We start from the raw sequence: 19,774 nt of genomic DNA, 5'->3' as shown, positions 1-19,774 counted from the left end.
GAAGATCCAGTTGAAAAGTAATTCCTTACAGTTATGAAATAATTATTAGTAATAATAATTAATTAATAAAAATTAATATAAATAATTAAGTAATTGCTTTACTTACTATTGGGAAACAGTACTATTCCAAGCTCACCCCATTTTCTTTGTTAACACTGTAGTTACATTTTTTTAAAAAAGACAACACCTTACTGCCTTGTTTTTCAATATTAAATAAAATAATTATTTAATTTCCTTTAAAAAAATGAAAACATGCTGGGTTTTTTTTAATGGTCTAAATTGGATTTAATTTTTTAAATTGAAAATTTATTTAGTACCTTGTTAGTATCTTAATTTATGGTGCTGTTTTATTGAATCTCTTTTAAAACCTATGTTCTAAGGATGGAGGGATGAATGAACAAATGAAGGAATAAATGCTGGAAGCGGCTTCCTTTGGTAGAAACCCACTCTTTTCTCATCCACCTCAACATCTCAGCACTCACCACAGAGCACAAATCAAAGGTATGGCATTTGAACCATGTGCTTTCCTTCCTCCTCAGTTTTATCAGTGCACACACATTTATCTGTGAAAGTAACTCAAACATTGTAATAACACTGGAAAAGCCATTATGTTATCACTCTTTCAGGGATGTATTTGTTGTTGCAAACGAAGGGGAGATTTGCAAAAAAAAAAAAAAAAAAGCCTTGTTATTTTTCATGAGTTCCCACCAAGCTCCCCAGCAAAGCCAAAGGCCCTTAATTATGGGGGGGGGGGGATGTCAGTCTGCAAGAAGCAGGGGGAAAGAACAGCCCACTAAGAAACAAATGCCTTCATGGAGATCCAACAGAACGCTCTATTTTCCAAACTTTTCATCAGGATAGGTGATTGAAAAATTAGGGGAGGGAAGATGCAATAGAAGAGGAGACCCCCAATTAAGCTTGGTAGAGTAACCGTGGACGTTGCAGCTCTTTTTCAAGGGAGACATTCAAAGGCTGAATGGCAAGAGGTGAAAGGAAATATCACTGTGGCGAGATGCATCTTATTAATTCTTGCACCTTAATGAGATGCAATTTGCCATCAAGAGATACATAATTTCCATTAAAACACATGCAAATTGGCAAGAGGATTCTGGCCCGTCAGTCTTGGTTCGTTTGCAGAGACTACACCGAGCATTCCATAGTGAGATATAGAATCAACGGTGGACTGCCACTGCTGGAAACACAACGCTGGCTGTAACCAAGTATGTATCAGTGTCGCCTTTGGGGAAAGAGGTGCTGCCATGTAGCAAACGGCCGACAGGACAGCATGGATCATTTTGTCAAGGTTTTAATGGGAAAGCCATCAATACTTCTGTGCCTACAGCAGGACATGCAGACTAAGAGACACTGCATTTTTTAAAAGTCTGGTCACAGAAACCTAGAAACAACAGTATATAGAAAATGGTGAATGTTCCTAGCTTAGAGTGTGGATTCGACTATGCTAACGTGCTCTAAATAGAAATCTTGGAACAGGGTCTAGTGTGGCTGAGAAGGCCAATTCGAGAGTGACAATCCCTTCCACACTGAAGACAAATACAGTCCAGCTCTCTGATTTTGCTGGTTTTGGGACTGCCTCTTTGCCTCAGCCTGCTGGACAAGTTTGTCTCTTCAAACTGGGAGAGGTCATGCTGCACCGCTTGCTTCCAGGCTGAGCGCTCAGATGTCAAGGTTTCCCATCTGTTGAGGTCCATTCCTAAGACCTTCAGATCCCGCTTGCAGATCACCTTGTATTGCAGCTGTGGTCTCCCTCTTGGGCGCTTTCCCTGCACTAATCCTCCATACAGGAGATCTTTTGGAATCCGACCATCAGCCATTCTCACGACATGCCCAAGCCAACGTAGACATCGCTGTTTCAGTAATGTATACATGTTAAAAATTCCAGCTCTTTCTAGAACTGCTTTATTTGGAACTTTGTCCTGCCAGGTGATACCAAAAATGCATCTGAGACAACGCATATGGAAGGTGTTCAGCTTCCTCTCCTGCCATGCACAAAGGGTCCAGGACTCACTGCAGTACAGGAGTGTACTCAGGACACAGGCTCTATAGATCTCTAGAGCCTCTATAGACCACAGCCACTATAGACCTAGAAATTATGTTGAAAATAATTAAAGGTGATTTTTCCCTCTCTGTATTGCTGTTTTTGCAGACTGGTCTATTGGAAGACCTTATGCTAATGATGAAGCATGCAGATGGCAAAGAATAAGCTGCCATGTGTGACATTTTACCCATCATCAGCAGTGGTTCCTGCAAATATACACGTATGATGCAAAGGAGTCTTTTCAAAGCAATTTCATTTTCGAATCAGGAGTTCTAACAACTCCAGTGGAGAGCAATGTCATGTCTCAATACTTTGGTGCAGATTTCGTAAAGAAAATCAAATCAAGACATGATGAGAAAGCTCTTGATGTTTACCATGGAATAGAGGTTACACGTGGCAGAGAACAAAGACAAATTAGAATCCAGATTTCCTGTAGCAATTCTTATGCACAACCTTTTAACCTCTCTCTTTTTTAAAGCACCAAACCATCTGTCTGTTCAGCTGATATTTTTAAACCCTCCATGCCCTTCTTCCTTCTCAAGAGTGAACGATGAATGTGCACAAACAACAGGGGGGAAAGATACATAATAGGGCCTGCCCAGGTGTTATTGGACTACAATTCCCAGAAGTCAGCTGTGCTGACTAAGACCTCTTCCAGCAACATCTGGGGCCCCAAAAGGGTGGGAACCCCCTGTTACAGAACCTGTAAGGCATGGCGACCCAAGCTGAAACACAGAACAAGTGAGATGCTGATGGGGAAAGCAACCATATGTATGATTCAGATGGCTGATTTCTCTGTTTTTAACTAACGCTGCTTCTATTAGGAAATTTCAGTGGCAACAAAGCAGTTTCTCCAGTGGACTAGGAATTTACCTCAGAAGCGCATAAAATATCTGAGAACATTTATATTTAAGGACCTGAGATATATATTAGCCATAAACAACCACCATTATCTTAGAATTGCAGAGATGTAAGGGACGCTATTGATCATGTCAAGGAGGCCCATTGGGGAACCGAACTCCCAACCTCTGGCTCCACAGCCAGAGACCTAAACCACTGTGCTATCCAGTAATTCCTTGTTGAAATAACATTTACTATATTAAAAAGTCCACACAATAACTCCTAAGGGAGCATGCTGGTGTCCCAGATACCTAAACCACTGATCTAGCCAGCAATTCTATGCATGTAAATAGTCTTGAAACATATGTACTGCTATTAGACTTACACAATCTCTCAATCTCTCTCTCTTTTACACACACACACACAGAGAGAGAGAGAGAGAGAGAGAGAGAGAGAGAGAGCATTTATTCTGGTAAGTGGTCACAGTAATTCTTTGGCTGGAGGATGCGGTCCTACTGCATTAAGCATTGGGGGCAGGAGTTGACTAATTTGGGCTAGATAGATTGCAGGCCTGTAGTCCTCCTTGGACTGTGATTCCCTTCAGCCCTTGTCAGCACAGTCAAGGTGAAGGAATGTCTGGAGCTGCAGAGCAACAACAACAGAACAATCATACCTGGGCTACCTCTGGTCTAAATGAACTTCCAGGTCTCCTGCCAGCTTATAAGGCCAACAAATGAGCAAGGTGTGTGTGTGTGTGGGGGGGTGTTGAGTAGTTGTGCTCCAACACTGTGTTGGCCCAGAAGCCCCTTTTCCTGGCATCCACAAGAACTCCAATAATGGCACTAGAGAGAAAGGCTTTGCAACATACAACTCTTTGCATGGAAACTTCTGTGGAGGTTCTAGGTCTTGCTAAGGCCCCTTGGATACACAGGAAGGCCCTTTCTTTGCAGATGTTTGGAGGTACACACAGACGCCAAGGGGAATGGACGCTTGATACACACCATTGGAGTTGTGAGGGAGCAACCCCATGCCTCCATACATACTGCTGCAACCACTTTCCAGGACAACTAACAAATATACAAATACATGCATATCTCTGTGCATGCATACTCATATACACACAAAAATTCAAGTGACTTCTTCTTCTCTTCTGAAACAGTTAAGTCCTGCTACTGTGATCTGTTTCCCTCCCTCCCTTCTTCTCCTCCCTCCTGTCATCAATAAGATAAAGAGCTACATGTTCACATGAACTGTGGGGAAATACATGCATTTAATAGTTGAGTTCTGTTATCTCCCTTCCACTTTTCCTATGCTGTCCCTGACTGCCATTTTAATGGCCTCCACAGACATTAATTATCAGTTTCTAGACAGAAGTTTAGTTCTTTTCCACTAAACAGAAGTTTATTTTCTACAGCCAAAACCTGTGTCATTCACTTGTTTATTTATTTATTTTCCTTTCCAGTGGAAGAAAATCTCAGTGGACGGGACAACGGAACTGTTCGCTTTACTGTTCTGAGAAATAATGATCCATCCTAGTGTTTGTGCCTACTTATTTGCTGACAGAGAGATTTCTCTATCAACAAAGCAGGAGGGAAGAAGCTGATGAAGTTGGCAAAGTCCGCCTGCCTGTTCCTCAATAGTTAACAGAGATGGAATTGAACAGTGAGACCTCATGTTGGTAAGCGGAAAGCTAGTGACAGAGGCAGAATGGCAAGATGAAAAGTCTCCTGTAATAGCGGGGTAGGGGGAATGGAGCACTAGTATTTTTCAAGACTTGACAGTGATCGTTTCCGAGTGTTGAGGAGTTGCTTCGGCATCTCAAGGAAAGTGATAATCAAAAGGCCAGCAAGCATTCTTATAGGTTCCTCGAAGTTGGACATCTATCAGATTCAAGGATGTAGTTTTGTTTATTCTGCACCCCAAATTTCTGTACTTGTCGGGCAGAGACCCCCCCAAAGCAAGATACTCGCTTAGGAAATACCAAATCTTCAAACCAGTCTCATTTGGGCTGAACAGAAATGGGTACTTTCTCATCTATATAATAATCGGCACATCTATGCAAGTTTTGTCTGTATGACCACTACTTTATGATGACCGTTTTGCTGTTTCCTCCACTTGTAAATTTTGCATACCTAATCCCACCAGCCTTTCTTTCATTCTGCATCAGCGGTGTCTGTCATTTCCCATTCTTTGATTAGGCAAAAGATGTTTCTCCTCCATAAAAGTTTCAGTCTGTTTATTGAAGACTGGATGTACTTGTCCACCACCAACTACCTTTCAGTGACCAGAATCCTACTGGTAGTTCCAACCAAGGTAGAACTGTGGAACACTGAAGTCAAGGTTTATGTACATTCAATTGATCCAGAGAGGTCCACTCTAGTTGGGATTAAAGATAGGATTTTGGCCAATGACTCTTAATAACCATGAAGAAGAAGAAGAAGAAGAAGAAGAAGAAGAAGAAGAAGAAGAAGAAGAAGAAGAAATTCAATCACTACTGTGTTTTCAATACTATAGCCATCCCCATTCAATGTTTTTTCTAACCCTTTAGGTCTAGAAACCTATTACTATGTGTTAAATAATTGTGAAATACTGTAGGCCAATACATACCTTGATGGATAGGATAGAGAGACAGACCTTGACTCTCAAGATCTGAGTACTTGTAGATATAAAAAATTCCCATCTGCCCTTGTTTGAAACAATTATCTTTGACTTCGGAAATGTCATGAAATAATGTGTCATATGATGGCAGCAATGGAGACAGAGAGAGGGAGAACTGCATCCTTTGGTTATGAAATAATGCTCTCAACCACCTTTGCCAGGAATATTCATAGAAAGACTAGATGAAAGGTATATTAATATTCAGTAAGAACAATAACAAATACTGTATGTGTGCAAGTAGATGAGATTATTATTGCTACCGTGAATGTTTCTTCTTACTGCTGAAATATGACCATTATGATGGGTTTTCTTAAAGCAACTTTACTTGAACATTGTAAAAACATTATTTAAAAAAACACACACACACATCAAAAACCATTTCTCCTTCCACTTCACCCAAAGACTCTGAATCTAATGGATTTCTGCTTCATCCAAAGATGATGATTATAAGGCAAATCTCAGATTTCTACTTTTCATATCAGGACATGATGTGTTGGAACTGACTGCATCATTAAACTGCTGCATAATTTGGTGGTTTAGGCAGCTGGCTGTGGAGTCAGAGTTTGAGAATTCAGTTCTCATGGGGCCTCAACACAGGCATGACTTGATGATCCAAAGGGTCCCTTCTAGATCTGCAGCTCTGCGGATGATGATGCTTACTTAGGGTGGTTCACTGTATGGCTGCGGATACGTTTCAGCAAAACCCAAATTCCAAACTGATTTGGACTGATTTGTAAGTGGCCAGGAACAAAGCAGAATGAGCAGATTCTGTTCCTGAACAAGGTGGGAAGGTTTGAAGCCATTCAGACTGATTCACTGATGCAGACGTCAAAAACGAGTGGGGGGAAGCCAGACTGTGTGTCCTCAAAATGTCCCTATGAGGATAATGCAACAGGGATGTAATTGGGGGCCTAGGAGAAAGGGGGAGCTGGGCTTTGTTCACCAACAACTTTAACACACAATTGGGGGAAAGAATTTCACCACCACTCTCCAATTAGTGCTTTCAGAGAGAGAGACTGTGTGGGGTCACTGAGTTTACACAGTCAATATCTCATACAGCAATTAATTAGTTAGTTAAATATACTATCTGGTCCATCACATAATTGGTGAAGTTTGGTGCTATTGAGTGCTCTGTTTCTTTTCACCTCCTGTTGCTTTGTCTAGTGAATTAGAAACACAGCAATAAGAACCATGTCCTGTCAAGTCAAATCTAACCTACGGCAACCCATTTCAGGGTTTTCTAGACAGAGAAGACTCAGAAAATGGTTTACCATTCCTTTCTCCTGGGGGTGCCCTGCGACTGTGCAGCTGGCCCAAAGCTACACAGGTTGGCTCTTCTCCCTAGAGGCCCAGTGGGGAATCGAACTCTCAGCCTACGACTCCATTGGCAGAGGCCTAAAACACTGAGCTATCCAGCCAACATGAATTAGAATACACAAATGTAAGGGTGGGTGATTCCTTTTATGGGACCGCTATGAAGTCAAACAAATGGGAAGCTTTCACAATTGAATTAGAATCACTTAGCATAATCTTCTCTTTACTAATTTGTTTTTTTTTTATATGTGACTCTGCTGTGTTTTATATATTAAAACATATTCTCCTCTGATCCACTGGCCATAGTTAAGGCAGGTGTCTGATTTACTTCCTCTATGATTCATTTTACTCTTCTCTGCTTTCTATTGTGTACATATGTGTGTGCACTCATGCATGTTTCTGAGTTCTCGAGCACGCAGCTGAATTCCTCCAGGAACCATATTAATTTTATTCACAAGGTATATTCACATATTAATTTTATTCACAGTGTATTATGATTGTATTATACATGTAATTCACACTATGAATGTGAACTACAACAAGCAGCACTATTATTTTTATTGCCCATTTCTTTTCTATTTCTGCGAGCAAAGACCTACATTTAATTTCCAATCCATTATCTCTCCTCATTATTTCAATATATATATATTACAGTTCAGCAGTTACTGCTATATTAACATTATATCTGATCATTAGTTTAACTATCACTGTTATCTGATCATTAGCTTAGCAATCAATCGTGAGGCTCTCAGCCACAGTAATGTAAATATACTTGGTACCCCCAGGGCAGGAAGAACCGTATTTTTCTATGTACAAGATGCCCCCATGTATAAGATGCCCCCCCCACTTTTCTAATCCAAAATTAAGAAATCTAGGTAGGGCTTAGCAAGTGCAGGGGGAAAGGGATCAAAGCACAGCAGGATTGCTTTGATCCCTACTTTCCCCTTCACTTGTTTATGTTCTCTCCTCAGCTTACTTCCGTGCATAAGACGACCCTCAATTTTTAATCTAAAGATTTTATACAAAAGTATGGTCTTATACATGGGAAAATGCAGTAGATAGGTTTGCCATTACCCCTAGATGGCAGGGGGAGCAGACCTCCTCCATTGACAGGAGGGCTTTATTTGAGCCTGATTTTCATAGGCAGAGGGTTAAGGGTACAGATGGGTACAAACCAAACTGCAAACCAGGAAAAAACAACTGTTGAACTGGGCTGGTTCACGGTTCGGTTTGTGACATGCTTCAGGGATCCCGTTTCGCTGAAACAAAAGGAAAGGTCAAACATCTCCCTTGGTGCTTGATTTTGCTTTGGCAAAGTGGGATGGCCACCCTGCCCCCTTCTCACTTCCCCCATCACCTCCATACCTAGTCCTGCCACTGCTGCTGCCACTGCCTCCACCACTTCCTCTGCCTCTGCTCCCATCAACATCCTCAAAGGCAGCCAGCCCAGTTTTGCTTCCAGGAGCCAGGCCCACCTGCCGCTGCACATGCTCTTGCCTATCAGCATGGTGGGGTGTGTGTGTGGGCATGCTCAAGGGCAGCAGCCCTGTCATGGACCACCAGTTTTCCAGTTCGTGCCCATCTCTAAGAAGAGGCATTAGTGGCCTGTGCAACACAAAAGTTGCACAGTCTAGGTCACCACCGACAGAAGCTGCTGGGCATTTTCTGTTGGCGGATCCTAGGGACAGATTGCTCTCTGCCTTCACTGTGAAATGTGAATAAACTGACAAGGCAGGCAACCAACAACCATCAACCAACCAACCAACAGAGGGGCAGTTGAGATGCCCTTACTGTACTGGAACACCTGAAGGCTCAGCAGGAAGTCCGAACAGGAAGGCCACAAGGAGAAGACTCCAAGATAGGAACAAAGGTTGCTAGCCACAGCTTTCGCTCTACCATCTGCAAGAAGCTCAGGCAGGCAGCTGTGGCAGAGATGGGGTTTTGTGTGTGTGTGTGTGTGTGTGTGTGTGTGTGTGAGAGAGAGAGAGAGAGAGAGAGAGAGAGAGAGAGACTTGGGAATTGTATGTTTTTGGTCTCTAACTTTCCAGCTATGTCTGGAAGACTTCTAAGTCTACAAAAGAAACTCATCTCTCTCTCTCTTTCTCTCTCTCTCTCTCTCTCTCTCTCTCTCTCTCTGTGTGTGTGTGTGTGTGTGTGTGTGTGTGTGTGTGTGTGTGTGTGAGAGAGAGAGAGAGAGAGAGAGAGAGAGAGAGAGTCCCATTCAAGGACCACTGCCCATACTTTTTTCAAAAAAGAATTTTCTGGGGAAAGTTTTTTCTCTCTTAAGAACAAGATGTGTTACACAGTCAATCAGATATGACTACATAGTGATATCACTGAAGATGGATGAAACTAATTCACAGAGTTCGACACTTCATAAAGAGGTAGTGTCCTTACTCGGAATTAGCTTATTCCCCCCCCCCCTTGCCAGTCATTGATAACCTCATTACATATTCCCATCTGACTGGATCTGTGACAATGCCTCTTTGTCTCAGGAAAAGTACCATCTTTAAACAAAGCCTATTTGCAGCTAAACAGAGGTATAATTATCTTAATGGGCAGACATTAAATCATGGTTTGTCTTGTATCTCATTTATCAACTGTAGCTACATGCAAACATAGCACTGTTGAGATAACTGGTATAATTACAGTAGGGAACCCTTTCATTATCCTATAAATTTGCACTTTAGTCATTTAGCCTGCCACATGAGTACAGCTGGCACTATATTCATAATATTATTCTCCACTGAAGGTCCTTCTAGGTTTAAAACAACAAAAAAGTGTTCTGTATGTATAACACATACAATTCCTGAGTCTAACACTGTGACTGAGGACATATAAAACTCATCTATGGAGCATACTGTATGGATTTCTTGTCCCTTCTGTTACCTCTTCTTTTGGATCAGATTAATTCAAGGAGGAGTCCACAAACCTCAGGAAAGCTGTGTTTGTTTTTTTGGAGATACCGTGTGACAAATCTCGTCCCCATAGCTAATATGGTGAATAGTAGAGATGGCCGTAAACTGCTGAACTGGCGATTTATGCTGGTTCATCCTTCGGTCGAACAGGTGCTTGGCACTTCAAAGCCCTGCCTCCGCTGGTGGGCACCCACTCAGAGGCAGTGAACAGAGGAGGCAGTCCAGGGAAGACAGGGTGCTGCCTATGAATGGGTGCCCATTGGAGGAGGCAGGGCTCGGAAGCACCAAACCTGTTTAGACAAAGGATGAACCGGCTCGAACACCAGTGGTTTGTGCCCACCTCTTGTGAGTAACCATGCAAGCTTGAGGTTGGCTAGAGTAGTGGTTCTCAACCTCAAGTCCCCAAATATTCTTGGGCTAAAACTATTGGATGCCTTCACCGCTAGCTGTGCTGGCCGGGACTTCTGGGAGTTGTAGTCCAAGAATGTCTAGGGACCCAAGTTTGAGAAGAGGCTGGGGAAAAAAAGATCACCTTTTGCAAACTCTGAGTAACAACACCCATATTAACAATGCCCAGATCCAGGGCCTTGACACCACGAATACCACTCCACCACAGTGGAGTGGGGTTGCCAGGTGAGCAGCATCCCACACCTTGAGATTTCAGTGCCAAACCAGGAGATGTCACCATAAAGAGGACTAACCGCCCAAGAATAGATGCTTTTGAATTGTGGTGCTGGAGGAGACTCTTGAGAGTCCCCTGGACTGCAAGGAGAACAAAACTATCCATTCTAAAGGAAATCAACCCTGAGTGTTCACTGGAAGGACAGATCCTGAAGGTGAGGCTCCAGTACTTTGGCCACCTCATGAGAAGAGAAGACTCCCTGGAAAAGACCCTGATGTTGGGAAAGTGTGATGGCAAGAGGAGAAGGGGACGACCGAGGATGAGATGGCTGGACAGTGTCATTGAAGCTACCAACATGAATTTGACCCAACTCCGGGAGGCAGTGGAATACAGGAGGGCCTGGTGTGCTCTGGTCCATGGGGTCACGAAGAGTCGGACATGACTTAATGACTAAACAACAACAACAAAGGCTTAAAATCCATACACAGATCTCATTGCTAGCTGGCACCAGGACACTTGTCCTTAGAGTTCCTCCTCAGATAGAGATCTGGAAAGGCAGATCAATCCCCAAGTTGTCAGCCAGCACCCTCCTAAAGAAGCCCAATGCCTTCTAGACCTGCTGAGGAAAACCCACCCAAGAAGACAGCAGCCAGATGATAGAAACCTCCTGCTGCAGGGAGAATAAACTAAGTGGCAACTTTTCAAGCAAAGGACAACCGAAAGGAAAAATGACATTTTTGTTCCAGATTTAACAACTATGTGTTTTCATTATATTTCCAGTAAGAAAAAAAATGCAGTCACAAGGCAGGGGGGTCTCTGTCAGCTGGCTTTGATCCATGCGAGAAAGATTAAAGTGCCATTCAGACCTTCAAGCCATGGTGAATTTGAAACTGTGGTCAATGAGTTGGAGCTCCCTAACCCCTCCACTCCCTGCCCTGTCTGTCACTATCTTTGTGGAGAGAGGGATATTATAAAAAGGGAAGTCTCTGTTACACATGGTACCCCTTCAGGTTATTGGGAAACTTCAAAAGTCAGGGTTCCTGATCACCAACAGAGGCTTCATAGGCAGGAGGCAAGCTTATCCACAGAACGCCCCCCCCCTTTTTTTTTCTTGTTGGAATTATAGCAACCTGCATATTATGCCTTTGGAGGTTTGGAAGGGACAAGCTTTGGGATGAATGTCAATCGCTTAGCAGCAGCCAGTTGTTCCCTCTGTACCTGAGATGCCTTTCCTCACCTTTTCTTTTTTTTTACTTAGGATTCTGTGTCAGTTCGAGACTGCTAGCAATGCCCATGTTCTGTTAGAGACTGACAGTTATTGAGTCAGGAGTTAAGAGTCTGAGTGAAGTGTTTATGTAACCAATCAGTTATTCAAAATCACGAAGTTTACTAGGTAAGATCTCATGCTATGTAACATTTGCTTTTCTGACATATATGAAGATTTTTGAGTAAAAGAGATACATTGCTTTATTCCTTCTCAACACCAGAGTCTCAGACTGAATCTATTGCCAGTTGAGGTCAATCTAGCTGGAACTAACTATACAGTGAGGAGTGGTATATTTGAGGGAGACTTGTAATTATGACAATCTGCTTTGCAGGTTCTTGTCTTGATTTTTTTCTCTCTCCGCGATGTAGCCAGAAGTATTAAGCTAGCAATTTGCACACCCTGCCATTATTTTTGCTAGGAAAGACCATCAGGAGAAGGCTAGAACTATTTCCCTGACCATGCTTTCAAATTAACCCTTTCCTGATGGTCTGAATAGGGCTTTAACAGCTTAGTCATTCCATGATGTCGAATGCTGAGAACTTCATTAAGGTTATAAGGGCGAAGCTTTGCAATCCTAGATGGCTGTGCTTCAATCTACGTAGGCAGACAATTTTCATGCAGATTGAATTTCAAATTAGCACTTTCCAAATCAATATGCAATATGGAGCACATATAACTCTAAATCTTGAAAATGGGCATCTAGTATGCATTCAACGGGCTAGTACTGAAAAAAGAGACTAGCTTTGGATTTTTGGTATCTTCTGTCCCTACCAAAGGATTGCAATGGGCCAATTAGTTCATGACTAATTAATCTTCAAGGCTATGCCAGAGAATACCTTAAAGTACAGCCATGGAGGGGTCACATCTTCCCATCTTACTTTCCTGGTTCTGTATTGTGGGACTAGAAAATGTATGCATTTTTGTTTAATCTATGCATTTTTGTTCAGGGAGCTGTATCACAAAATTTTGAGAAGTGCAACGGCAGAAGAGTGACTGTGCTCCAGTCTGCATATTGATTTGGAAAGTGCTAATTTGAAATTCAAACGGCATGAAAAATGTCCCCATAACGAGACCCAAGCACCGCCACCCAGGACTGCAGACACCAGCAATCTAGGAAAGGGGAAAGAAATGAAGAAACTCTCACAGAGAAGGTTGATCGAGCCTCCAGGTAAGGTATGAAGCTAAGATAAGGCAGGAACTGCCTGAGATGGAGCAGCTGAACTTTTGTTCCTGGCTGCTTGCTTTGGGGCGGAAAAGAACTTGGATTGTTTCACAATTCCCCCTGATTTCATTGATTTTTCAATAAAACATTTTTATGATTTTTCAATAGATCTTGAGATCTGTTGGAAAGCAAAGCACTACCTTGTTTCAGAAGCACACCTTCATGAGACTTGCGAGACTGTTTTAAAAAATGTGAACAGCTAAAAGAGGTCGTGAATAGAACGATGGATTAGGACTCTGGAGATCAGGGTTCAAATCCCCGCTCAGCCAAGGAAACTCATTGGGGAGGGAACAGGTAGAACCATTCCTTAAATAGCTCACTTACTTTGAAAGCCCTATTAGGGTCGCTGTAAGGCAGTTCTAAACAGGAATGTAATAATAGCAAATATAGTGTCTGGTTAACTCTGTACCTTCATCTTTTGCTACTCGGTGCAGTAAGTCACTGGTTCTTATTACATGATCCAATATTGTACAAAAACACTGGTGCAAATCTGCACATTTTTTCTCACATGGGGGGGGGGACCCCACTATCACAAAAATGGCTCCTGTCAAGGAACGGTCCTTGTTTAACATGCAGAAACACATCAAGTCAGGATTTGCATCCCCATTTGTATGTGGTCCACATATGTCGTACATCTTCCTTCATTAAAGTTTCTCTCCATTCACATCACCAAAAATCTAGTGCATCTGCTGATCATGTGCATTTATCAGCAATGCTTCAATAGTGGGCACTTTCCATAGGATTAGTGACATCATTTGTCTCTTATATTCCAAAAAGAATTCTGATCAGCTGCAGGGGGCTTGGAAATGCTACAGTGGTGCCCCGCATAGCGACGTTAATCCGTTCCAGGATTAACGTCACTATCCAGATTCGTCGCTATGCGGGGGGGGGAACCCATAGGAATGCATTAAACTCCATTTAATCCATTCCTGTTGGGGAAAAACTCACCAGTAAGCGAAGATTCCCCCATCCGGCCACCATTTTTGTTGCCCGGTAAGCGAGGGCAGGGCGCGCAAATGGAGCGGGCGGCCATTTTATTCTTCCGGCAGCCATTTTGGAACCGCCGATTAGCTGTTTTTAGAACATCGCAATGCGAAGATCGGTAATGATCACAAAAATGCGTCGCTATGCGGATTAAATGGTGCACTCGTTAAGCGAGGCACCACTGTATTTTTAAACTGTCAGTCACTGGTTTAAATTGCATTGCTAGGTTTAGTACATTGCACTGGAATAGGCCGATTGAGTCAGTGGGGATTTGGTAAATCAACACTTCCATAAATCCCATTGATTCAAATGGGCCTACTGTAGCTCCAACTAACTCTAGTGTAGTAAGTCACAATGAGAGTAGGTCTCCTTGAATCAATGGAAATCATGGAGGCATTAACTTATCAAATCCTTGTTGATTCAATGGGCCTACTCTACTGTAATTTACAATGCTAAGCAACAGGATTTCAGCCACCGAAATATAGACATCCAGCTAGGTTTTTTGGGTTGTTGGGTTTTTCTTTCTTTATTTCTTTAAAGGGAAGTACCCTCAAATTAGTTCACAATCTTATGTTCTAGTTTTGGAAGTGTGACACTAAAACATAAGGTACATGTGCTTAAAAATATGCTTCTTGTATAAAGGAGGACATTAAAGATTTGCTGGAGTATGCAATTTACGATTTACTGGAACAGTATCTTCCATCTGGTTAATAAAAGTTACAGTGCTTTCTGATAACTCCCCCGTGCCAACCTGAACATAAATGGATGTTAAGGGAATAAAAGCAAACCTGGCTACGTTAAGAGCATGAACACGCACACACACATTACATCTGTAAAAAAAATAAAAAATAAAATAAGGAGTGCTAAAATTACATCCCCTCAATATATCTTATTCCCACACCAGAAAGTAATGTGATAAAGGTTAAAGTAGGAAATGTATTCCTTGGTCTAATCTGCTTTGCAAATTAGCACCAGTGGTCACAGTGCCTGGAAAAACTCAATTACTCAAGTGCCCTGACAACCTTACTTCTGCTGGAGGAAATCACACAGAGGTTGTTTTGAAAATTAGTGCCGTAAGGTGTAAAACATCCTGCAATTTCAATTTTACATCTCTGGTGTAATGTTTATGTTCTTATATATTAATGGGACACTGGAATGTGATTTGATGTCTTCCCACCCCCCGCACGTATTGGGTGGAAGGAGCTCTTAGGCTGCCTGGAAAAACAAAATATTATGACTTTTTCATACAACTGTAATTTCCATGTGTTTGGCCTGGCCGTGGAGTGGGGAGAGAAAGAGAATTTTTTACTTCCAGGTGGTGAACCCTCCATCATAGGGGACCAGATCTTCCCTGTCCCTGCTATTCTCCTTCTGCAATTAAAGAAATTTCTTTTCAGGCAGGCTTTTAGCAAACTGAATGGGTTGAGAAAAAAAATAATTTTGAACAGAGGATGCTTTCAAAATAAAACAAAACATTTTAATATGTTTATATTTGGGGTTCGCCGTTTTTAAATTGTCAATAATCTTTTAATCCTGTTTAGAGAGACACACTGAATTGATGGTTCGTGCTGCTTCATTTTTTAGCCGAATTGGTGTTCGGCACTTCCTAACCCCATCTCCTCTGGCAGTGTTCGGAGAAGGCAGGATAGGAAAGCTAGGGTGCTGCCTCTGAGTGGGTGCCCACTGGAGAAGGTAGGTCTGGGAAGCATCAAACCCCTGTTTGGTCAATGCTGTCACCTTCCCACCAAAGTGGTCCCTATTTATCTACTCGCATTTGCATGCTTTCGAACTGCTAGGTTGGCGGGAGCTGGGACAAGCGACGGGCGCTCACTCCGTCATGTGGATTCAATCTTACAGCTGAAGATCTTACAGTACAGAGGCTTCTGCGGTTTAACCCACACCGCCACCACGGCACACACTTAAAAATAGTCACCTTTAAATATAATCTTAGAATGCAGAGCTGGAGCAAACCCTATAAATCATCAAGTCCACCCCCTGTCAGAGTCATACGTCCCCCAAGCCAGCTGCTAAACGCCACTTTCCTGGTGAGACCCACTTAGTGAGCATATAACTCAGATGTCTGAAACCCAATCTTCACCAAACGTGGAGGGATTGTAGACGAGAATCAGGGAAAGCTTCTCAGCAATTTTGGTTTCTCTAGCTTCTGGGGGGAAAAACTTTCCTGGGGCTCCCCTCTTTGTGGATGTATAACACGGATGTCTGATACCCAAACTTCATCAAACTTGCAGGACTGATACAGGAATGCCACAGAAAGATCCTCTGTAATTCTGGTATCCCTAGGTGCTTGGGGGCCCATTCTATAGGGGTTTAAAGGCAAAATGAATTGACAAATTGATGGACTGATTGATCGGAAAAAAATATATATAAATTAGTTATTCATGATTCGTCGGCCTTGACAAATCATGAACTGAAATGAATTTCGATTTTTTTCAGATTTGTGTCCATCACCCATCCTTCTAAGGGTTTACTCTAGAAGCTTATTTTCGACAGGCAACTTGGATTTGGGTTTGGAACCCGGGGCTTGGTACCAAAGACTTGACTCAGACCCAAAGGCCTGCAAACATCTCTGAGCTTTAATTTCTGTCTGTCTTTCTCTTCTTCCCTCCTGTTCCCCCTATTTTTGCTCACTGTAAAGCTCAGGAAGAGATTTTTTGCAGACAAATAATCCAACCCAAATACTCAGGAAGCCATGGAAGAGAGTGGATTTGCTCTGGAAGAACAGCTGAGGATGTCTGGATGTGTTTGGCCCGGAGGACAGAAAACTGTGAGGTGATGTTACTGTATTTTTTCCGTGTATAAGATGATACTTTCGTCTAAAATCTTTAAGACTAAAAATTGAGGGTCGTCTTATACACAGAAGTAAGCTGAGGAGAGAACAAAAACAAGTGAAAGGAAAAGCAGGGATCAAAGCGATCCTGCAGCGCTTTGATCCCTTTCCCCCTACACTTGCTAAGCCCCTCTTAGATTTCTTAATTTTGGATTAGAAAAGTGGGGGGGGGGTGCCTTATTCATGGAGGCATCTTATACACGAAAAAAATTAGTTATTTAGAAATAATTTGGAAGATGGAGTATTTTTTTCTCCCACTCCAGAGGGTAGGCACCCAAACAGATTCAAATGATAAGAAAGGAGATTTTGACTGAATTATTTCAACAATAGAATGGAGTACCTTGTCAGGCAACCGTTATCTTTCATTGGTTGTTTTTCAACTGAGTTGGGTTGCCTATCTCTCTGGAATGTTTCCATTGTGGATTTCCTACATCAGCAAAGACTTGGACCCAATGAATTTTATGGTTGCTGCCTGCTTTACTATTCTATGTCCTATTTAGTCCTATTCAGCCTGATATTTTTGGGGAGTTGTCCAAATAAAATGCAAAGCCATTTACACTTATCTGAATCCCCTTATTGGTAATACGGGATTGATGTAATCATGTTTGATGTAATCGCATTGATATAAGTGTAACAAATGCAGTAATGACATAAAACAGGCATCATTCAATGTATTGCTCCATGCATAGGTCTCTTTTGAAGCATCAATAATATTTTTTGTTTCCGTACTTTAATCAATGGAGCCCATCTAAGGTTAGTTGTAATCAGTGTTTCCTATTATCCTTTTCCATTTGATGCCCCCCACTTTTTTTTTAAAGTAAAGCTTATCTCCGTTTAGTGTTCTACTGCTAGCAATAATTTCAGGTACCTTTCTAAAATCAAGCACCCTGCTGAGCGTGTAATGAATCAGCAAATGATATCTGCCTTGCTTATGGACAAAATATAATTCTAGCAGCTGCCTTTATGTGCCTGTTGGGTAGTTCCTTAGGAATATAAATTGATCTAATTCTAAACCATCAGAGGAAAGATCACATAAAATGGATTTCAATTATACCATTGATGTTGTACAAAAAAGAAAGGGGGGAAAAAGCAAAGAAAAAAAAATGTTTAGCACACCACAGGGGATGAAACCAGTATCTCTGCAGCAATAATCATCCTACTGATGAGATATTCAACAGAAATTTCCCTTTCATTTTTAAAATATATATATCTATACATATTTATCAGCTGATTTTGTTCACTTTGCAACCAACTTGTGAACACACATGAAACAGCTTTTCTGATATGTGATTACAGAGTGAAGGTAAGGCGGGGAGATTGCCCTTATCATGATCACTTCTTTTTAGAAACACAGGATCATGAGAAGTTGCAGCCACTGATCCATCTAATAACACACTGTCAACTCTGACTGGCAGGAACTGTCTGGGCCATCAAGCCGGTTTCTTTTCTAGGGCTAACTAAAGATCCTGGAAGTCCTTGGCGGTTTCCCATCCAAGCCGTAACCAGATCCACTCATGCTTAGCTTCAGAAAACAGACAAGATCAGATGCATTTAAAGTTGCTTTGTGGCACAGCTTCATGGAGGACTTCATGAGTCCCTGGTTGGGAGAAATGCGGCATAAAGATAAAACTAATAAAAATTAATTAATTAATTAATTAATTAATTAAAAAAACTACTAAAATAATAATTTCATAGGGATGTGCCAGCTAGGTGTCATCAGAAGTCCTCTTATCTTATAGGCGGATGTATCTGTCACCTACTGGTTGAATACAGGTGAGATGAGAAGAAAAAACAGGAGACATGCTATTATGATGAATTTAACCCATGAAGAAGACTGACCACTGCACGACACTGCTCAACAGCTTAAATGGAAGAATGCAACATGGACCACGACAGAGGCAGTGAGGATTTGTGTTTGTGTGGCGGTGTCTTTTACCCTTAACTGGCACCATGTTTCAGCTATAGCAGGGACAAACAGCCTCAACATACTTAGGGGCCAGAATGTTACCCTCAGTCCCAATTTCTGGTGATGCTGGGTTCAGAAATTGCCATTTACAACCATTTATTTTTAAAAAATGTGTATCTGATGTGCCCAAATGGATGCTTCTGATTTCATACCTTTGAGTTTTTCTGGTGGAGGGACTCATCCAGATTGATCAGAGAGAGAGAGAGAAACCCAGCTCTTAGAGGCCTCCAGGTGACTAAATCGCATTTTTACACACAGAGAGAAAGACACATACACACATATTGTGAAGGGCCACAATTCAGACTTCACATGTTTGTGTGCTATGCACCTTTAAAATTTTGCTTAAAAATTACTAGTAGACTGAAACAATTTACACGCCACCTGATTCTATTTGTGCCCTGTACCCAAAACAATTTGTGAATTCACTTTTCCCAACTCAGTTTCAATCTAGACATGATATAAACTGATCCAACACATCCTGATATGCTTTGGAATTTGGGATTTGTCCGAATTTGCTGCATAGCCCTAATTAGAAGCAGCCACACACACCTGCACATCAAGTTTAACTATCTTGAAATCAAAGCAAAACACAGAGGCAACAACTATAATCTCCTGTGCTGATATAATATGTTATCCTCTATCATTTTGCAATTTTTGTCTCCTTTAATTATTGGCATCCTATTCTTTTGGGTTAATTGTCTCTCTTTTGCCACAATGTTCTATATCAACTGATTTTTATATGCAGTTAGTGTAGGATTGGTTTTTATTTTGTTTGATGTTTCAACCAATGTCCACTAGAGATCGGCACGAACTGCAGGTTCGGTAGTTCGTTTCTTGGCTGAACAAGTGTTTTGGTGGTTCCCAGCCCCACCTCCTCTGTCAGGCACCCACCTGGAGGCAGCATCCAGAGGACACAGGCCAGGGAATTTGGGGCGCTGCCTCTGAGTGGGCATCACTGGAGGAGACAGTGTTGGGAAGCACCAAACATCTGTTTGGCAAAAATAACGAACCACCAAATCAGTGGTTTGTGCCCATGTCTAATTTCTGCTATCATTTTTTTTTAAATGGCAATGTCATTT

General features: G+C 41.9%; 1 protein-coding gene across 3 annotated transcripts in view; it reads right to left on the bottom strand.

The window, feature by feature from the left end:
- CDH13 (cadherin 13) overlaps window positions 1-19,774 on the bottom strand; it is a 692,714-nt gene that overhangs the window by 92,134 nt on the left and 580,806 nt on the right. The window lies entirely within an intron of this gene.

Source organism: Pogona vitticeps, chromosome 10, assembly GCF_051106095.1.
Source record: "Pogona vitticeps strain Pit_001003342236 chromosome 10, PviZW2.1, whole genome shotgun sequence".
Classification (NCBI taxonomy): Eukaryota; Metazoa; Chordata; class Lepidosauria; order Squamata; family Agamidae; genus Pogona; species Pogona vitticeps.
Note: the sequence above shows the minus strand (reverse complement) of the source record. Positions and strands in the feature narration are given on the sequence as shown.